Raw genomic sequence first — 6,623 nt, 5'->3', positions numbered from 1 at the left:
CCCCCGCCCCCCCTCCGGCCCACCCGAATCCTAAAAGAAGCTGCTCGCCACGCCTGGAGGTATGCTTCCTTACACTAGGCGCTGCTTCTCCATGTCATGTTAATAAACCCCGGGTATTTGCATGGCGTTTTTAACACCGCGATTAACAAAAGCGCGCCGGAGTGCTTTGCAGCCGGGGGGGGACAAAGGATTCCCCCCGGGGCCGCTGTCGATCCCCGGCGGCGGTGGCGGCTCTTCGCTTCTTCGACATCCAACCTCATATCTAACAATTGTTTGTTCTTCAGTTCTAAGAAAACAAAAATACACAAACTGCATTTGTGTGCTTACTTTTTATGCTAGATGCTAGTTATTTCGCTCTTAGGCTAATTTGCTAGTTTTTGCATATCGTTTTATAAAAATTGCGCAAGACGGGCGCGCATGTTTGAATGAGGTGTTATTTCTGTATTCCTGCAATTATTGCGTTTTTACACTCTTAAAAGTGGATATAAAATAACATTTATCTTTCAAACAACTCAAGTCAAATTTAAACTTATTTTACGCTATATATTTTCTCCTGAAGTGACCATAGCAACGGGTTAATTCTCGTTGCTATGGTTACCTCCCGTTTTAACGGCCATTCAGAACGCTGCTTTAACTGCTGACCTAGAGTACGCGCTCGGTTTTAACGTCACTATCAAGACGGCGCTTTTGGTGGGTAAAGAATTTCCAATGAGATTAATAGTTACTTTTAAACAGTTTTCCTATCAGAAACACCTGCCTGGGCGGTGGAGTTGGAGGACGCTTACCTGGCCTGACGCTGTAGACCGGGGCGAAAAGAGCTGCGAGCAGCAGAAGCAGGTAGAACAGATTGAAAGCCCTCATGCCTGCTCGCTTCACGGGAGGAAACGGGCAAATAATATATATGTATATTTATTTGCCAAGGTCTGAAAAATCCTTCTCGTTCGGACTCTGATGATGTTCTTGTTTGTCTCAGGTGTATTTTCAGTCCAAAGGGCCCAAGGCAGAGAGCCCTAGAAAGTAGGTCCGGGACCGGGAAGAATCTGTGTCCAGCCAGTGTTTGACAGCCTCCTTTTAGGAGCAAAATGATGAAGGTACATCTTCCTCCAACTCTTTTATACAGCCTTTAGGAAAGAGGTGGTGCCCCTTCACTCCCCAGTACAGCCCCCACCTTTACTCCTGACACACACTCCCCCTTCTCTGGTACACACACACACACACACACACACACAAACACGCTCTTCAGGATTGCACATATTGACCCCACATGTAGAGAGCAATTCAAGTGACAGGAAGCCCCCCCACCCTGCACTCTGAACTGCTCCCTGTGCACACACTCTTGTGCTGCATTTTGTGTGTGTGTGTGTGTGTAGCTGTGAGTGGCTGATATATTCAAATAGTGCAGAAGTGGCAGGCAGGGGTAGATTTATCACCTGGAACATCAGAGCATGGATTCGAGAAAAGCTGTAACCGAACGTAGCAGGTCCTTCTCGGACCCCTGCCCCCCGCATTAATGAGGGTGCACATCTGGGGGGCTTGCGTTTGCAGAAGAAAAGGCGGGAGGGGAGGTGTTGGCTTTTTGCATCAAACATTTAGGGGGTCTGACTGAATGAAATCCAGCAATCTGTGTGTGTGTGTGTGTGTTTGGTCTGTGGTGTTAGTGTTAATATTTGATGAACCACTGGCCGAACCTTAATTAAACTCACAGAAAGTACTTTTACAGCTGATTAACTTTTGGATCAACCCAACTCGAGATGGCCGCCACAGCCAATTAGACATTAGACATTTGGAAACTTAAAAATATTATGTAAATCGATCAGTTTTACAGATATTGAGCTAAAATTTGGCGTGATAGTAGCTGAGAGTAGCTGAGAATTAAAAGATTTCAGTAAAACTTGAAAAAAGCAGAGTAAAATAGTTACAAGTTTCAAGCTCTTCAGGGAAAAAAAAGGCAGGTTTACCAAATTCTGAGAGCATCTTTTTGCTTAGAACTTGTAGCATGATAAGACAAACAGGGGAAAGATAGACGTAGCTAGTTTACCTATGAAAGAGTCTTTGTAATAAACAGCAACATGCACCTTTTTCTTCTCCGACGCAAAAAAAATTACTGAACCCATCCTTCAGGTAAGGAAGAAGAAGCATGGATGTAAATAATGTCAGTATAACTCAAAACAAAGAGAAATTAACAATTGTGTCTTATTATGGCTGTAAAGGAAAAGCAGAACAGTTTTGGTCAAAGTTGTTTTTGTTGTTTGTTTGTTTGTTTTATAACAAATTGCCAACATGAACATGAAATGTTTTCATCAAGCTGCACGCACCTAGGTACAGATTTATAGAAAGTAACTCTGCATATACATTTAATATATTTGAAATGCTCTTGTTTGTTTGACTAATAAATCAGACTGGGTCACAGGCCTCTGCCACAGGTACTTTGTAGACCAGAAGCTGAAAAGTGTAGGAATCACTTGACTGCAGTATTTCAGACGGGAATTTGATGTTTTTACTTGTGGTGAGGTCTCTGTTTGTGCTGTTTTGCATCCTGAAGCATAACATCGCTCTCTTCCTCGAGTCGAATCCAGAACTGACCTCATTCTGACACGGAGGACCACTGCTTGGGAATTTTCCAGACGGGGCTTTTCTCCGCGTGTCGTCAAGCCGGACCACTGGGAGGGGATCCTCTTCCCTCAGGTAACCCCCTCCGCTTGGCATCGGTTCTGTCGTTGCCGGCGGCGCGGGGTGCTCATTAGTGTGTGTCTGCTTACGGCCCATCCCTGTGGACTGAAGTTTCTCCATTCAGCACGCGGCCAATGAATTAACACATTATTATGAAACGTCAGCCATTACATGTGAATGAGGATTAGAGAAACAGCGGGGCGCTAATGGACCGCAGGGCTCATAATAGCCAGAGACTTTGAACAAGCATCTGAACCATCAGCTCTTTTTTTTAGACCTCAACACACAAACACACAAACAAAAGAGCCATGGTCTATTTTTGTCTTTTAAAATGTCCCTTTTATTGCTTTATGATGTTTGCAAAAATGCTGCTTGAAACGACAGAGATTCCACTCTGCCGAGGTATGGAAGTTTGCTTTCTTTGGTGAGCTCTCCTCCTTGCGTGGCAGCTGCCATTGTCTTCTGGGGAACTTTTATTCTCTGGATTTAAATATGTTAATCAGACCTGGATTGTCATTCAGCCGGCGCCTGGTCTTCGCTGCCTTCTTTAGGTCCCGTCGAGTTTTCTCTCCGGCTCCCCTTCAAACCGGAAACAAGAGAGTCGTACCCTGTTCTCCCTCCAGGTTTTCGAGCAGGTTGTAATATTTGCTCTTCCTGGGGATTATACACCCTCATGAGGATTACCCAGCTTGCTCAAACACCACTTTACGAGAGAGAGAGACACACACACACAGGGCAAACTTTTATAAAACTGTTTCAGAACCTTGGCTGTCTATAAATAAATGTCTTTCTGTCATGTTTGATTTCACTTCTGAAATCTTTGGGTTATTTTCTGTCACTAAAACATTCTTTCAGATCGTTCTTTACTCCATGAAAGAAAACCAGTCTAGCATTATAGCTGAACTGTGCAAAAACCTCTTAAAATGAATAATTTTCAAAATTGTAAAGCAGCTGTTTAAAGACATGTTAAATGTGTCTGAGTTATGAAGTAACCGAGGCTGCTCAAACTTTGTAGTTTATGTAAACAAAAAAAAAAGTAAAAAAAATTGGATTGAATTGTTGCAGATAAGGTGTTAAAGTCATTTGGTTTGTACTCTTGGTGTGCACTTATCAGGCATCCAGTCAAAATCAAAGAGTTTGATTCTGTTTTAAATATTTTAGAGACTGTTCCATCTTCTAATATTTAGCACCATATTATATCAGCAGCAACACGTAGATCCACACCAGTAAAAGGCAGCAGGCGATCAGCCACTGTGTAAAGAGAACACACACAGACTAAAGATCTCCACTACAGAGGCTTATTTTTTGCATCTTGTGATATTTATTTCACTTTGGGCCTGTGGGTTGTTTAAAGTGCTTTATAAATGGTAAATGGACTGTTCTTATATAGAGCCTTTGTAGTCAACCAGGCTGCTTAAAGCACTTCACAACACAATCTGCCCTCATTTACCCATCCTCACACATTCATCCAGCACTCTGCTAGATCTCTACAACGTTAAACTGAATAAATCATCTATAGAGTCTCATCAGTGCTTTAGATCACATTCATCCACTGATTGGGCTCATCGGAGGCGATGAGGGGTTCGGTGTTTTGCTCAGGGACTCTTTGACATGTGACTGATGGAATTGAACCTCCAACTCTCTCATTGGAGGACGACTGCTCTAACCACTGATCCACACATAAATAAAGCTGGAACCACAATAAACCAGGTTCTTTGTGACTGTGGACAGTTTGTTACTGTGACATTACACCACAAGAAAACATTTGCCTGATTATCTATAAAGAAGAGTTGGAAGATAATAAATCAGCTATGAAGTTGAGCAGAATTTTCAAATTTACAATCGTCTCTAAATCTCCTTCCTTGAAATTGATTTTCCTTTTTTCTAACTTTACTTCTGGGCTAGATTAATAAAAATTCATGAGGAAGGCTGTGCAACCTGGTGCCTTCTGTACAGTCAGGTTAAAATGAAATAAAGTAGTATTTTATGAGTGCACTTGTCTGAAATATGCGAATAAGCGAGCCTGCATGTTTTACGTCTTCCCTTTCCCCTGGCTTTGTCAGAAATAACCTCCTAACCGTGTGCCTGATAACTGTCCTGAAATGATTGCAAATAATGGTTAATTCCAGACAGAAGTGAGAGGAGAATCCACGTTTATGGTTTTCTTTTTCTTTTTTTTAAGGCACTTTTTCCTGACTGAAACAACAGCATTCTTCAGGATGATCTAAACCACCAGCCGGAGTTCGTTTCATTCACCTTTTCTATATATTTTTTTCCATTTAAAAGGACTCGTTATCTGGGAGCAGAGGTTAGCGATGAAGGAGACTGACCGATAACTGAATGCCTTTGGGCGTCGTCCTTGCAGCCTGCGTGTCTCCTGGCTTTTTTGCGGGTGAGTGTTGATTGTGATTTGATGGGACGGTTTGTTGCTCATCGTTAGAGTGATAGCTGCTCTGTTGTCATGCCACGCGGTCGTCACTCTTAATGAGGGCTGCAGCCAGCCACGGCTTAATTACTCTTAAGAGCCTTCATCTCTGATTGCTCAATGCAGAACTAAATGGACATTTATGCACATGAACAGCAGCAGAGTCCCAATACACACACACACACTGTCACACTCAGCACATACACAGAGTCACAACATAAGTGAGTCAGACTTTTAATTTCTTTAAAAAGTTATAATCTGGTTAAATTTTGTCTTTTTTTTTTTTTTCCTGGAGCTTCTTCTCCTCTCTGTCAGTTCTAGACGGCTGACTGCGGAGGAGTGACAGAAGGCTCAGGGGTCAAAGGGCAAACTCAACAGGGAGCAGCCTCCAAAACACTGGGATGCCACCCTGCAAGGACTCCAGAGGGGGGTGGGGGGCAAAAGTCACTTGGTTTGTCAGATCCCAACTCAGACACACCGGCTGCTCCGAACATGCAGAGAAAACAAAAGTGTGTGTGGATGCCTCCGGTTCTTCACCAACCAGGAAGCGCATGGCAACGTGAGCTAAACACGAGCTGCGTTCTGTTGAACTTTGTTCATCATCCAGGGTTGTTCTGAGTGGAGCAGGTATTTCTGGTGAACCGTACATGGAGCTAAAAAGCAAGCGGTTCGTTATCTTAGAACTGGGACGTTTCATAGTGGCAGAGTTAGTTGGTAAACTTCTTAGGCTCAAAGCCTAAGAAGTCAAACTATCAGTACATTATCTTTGTTACAGATCCTCTTATATACAGTAGATGTGCCATATTAGATTGTCATCAATTTTCAGGTTCATTGTTCGTTTATTTGCTGATCACACATAGTGAATATGCTTTTTAATGGATATAATGAGTCATTTATTAGGAAAATGTCTGCCTTCATTTTGATTGAAAATTCTTTCCAAGTTATCTAAAACTGTGTTCCACAGGGACGCTGTTTGTCAGAACAAACAGAGTGAGCAGCTTTCAGTCTTTAGTTCATCCAGTTGACCAGAGTTTCCTGCCTTTATGACTTCTCTCGAGCTTGTTTGGTGATCTCTCTCTGCTTCCTGTTGCAGGACTTGGACTTCTTGACTTTGCAGGGAGCGTCCTCTGAAAATGAGGAAGCACAAGCCGCGTTAGAGAGGCGGGGGGCGCGCCGTAAGTTGTCGTCCTTTGGGCAGCAGCAAACAATCGTTTACCTGATGGGTCGCCTCGCGGTTGGAGGCAGACTGAAGCCAGGCTGAAAAGTGAGAAGATGACGAAGGCTATGATGATGAAGGTGAGCTCAACGCCAGTGAACGGCAATTCCATCTACACAACTGCCCAAAGCAAAACATGCAGTTAAACTCTGTCACCTCCCCCACATGTTAACTCACAACACTGAAACTTGAGAAAAATTTCTCTCCCGTTGTAAAATTTCATTTTTTTATAAGCATCTAAGCATGACAATAGTTTTGAAACCCTTACAGATAAACAACAACAAAACAATCAAAGCAAACTACTGTTATAAT

General features: G+C 42.9%; 2 long non-coding RNA genes across 2 annotated transcripts; one reads left to right on the top strand and one right to left on the bottom strand.

The window, feature by feature from the left end:
- Positions 1-876: 876 nt before the first annotated feature.
- On the top strand, positions 877-5,306 carry LOC119616867. The gene is made up of 3 exons (XR_005232921.1): positions 877-1,091; positions 2,543-2,685; positions 4,957-5,306. It is a non-coding gene; the product is annotated as an uncharacterized LOC119616867 (long non-coding RNA).
- Positions 5,307-5,337: 31 nt separating this feature from the next.
- On the bottom strand, positions 5,338-6,431 carry LOC119616866. The gene is made up of 2 exons (XR_005232920.1): positions 6,312-6,431; positions 5,338-6,222 (listed from the first exon to the last, which is right to left on the bottom strand). It is a non-coding gene; the product is annotated as an uncharacterized LOC119616866 (long non-coding RNA).
- Positions 6,432-6,623: the final 192 nt, after the last annotated feature.

This window comes from Kryptolebias marmoratus, linkage group LG3 (assembly GCF_001649575.2).
Source record: "Kryptolebias marmoratus isolate JLee-2015 linkage group LG3, ASM164957v2, whole genome shotgun sequence".
NCBI classification, from domain to species: Eukaryota; Metazoa; Chordata; class Actinopteri; order Cyprinodontiformes; family Rivulidae; genus Kryptolebias; species Kryptolebias marmoratus.
Note: the sequence above shows the minus strand (reverse complement) of the source record. Positions and strands in the feature narration are given on the sequence as shown.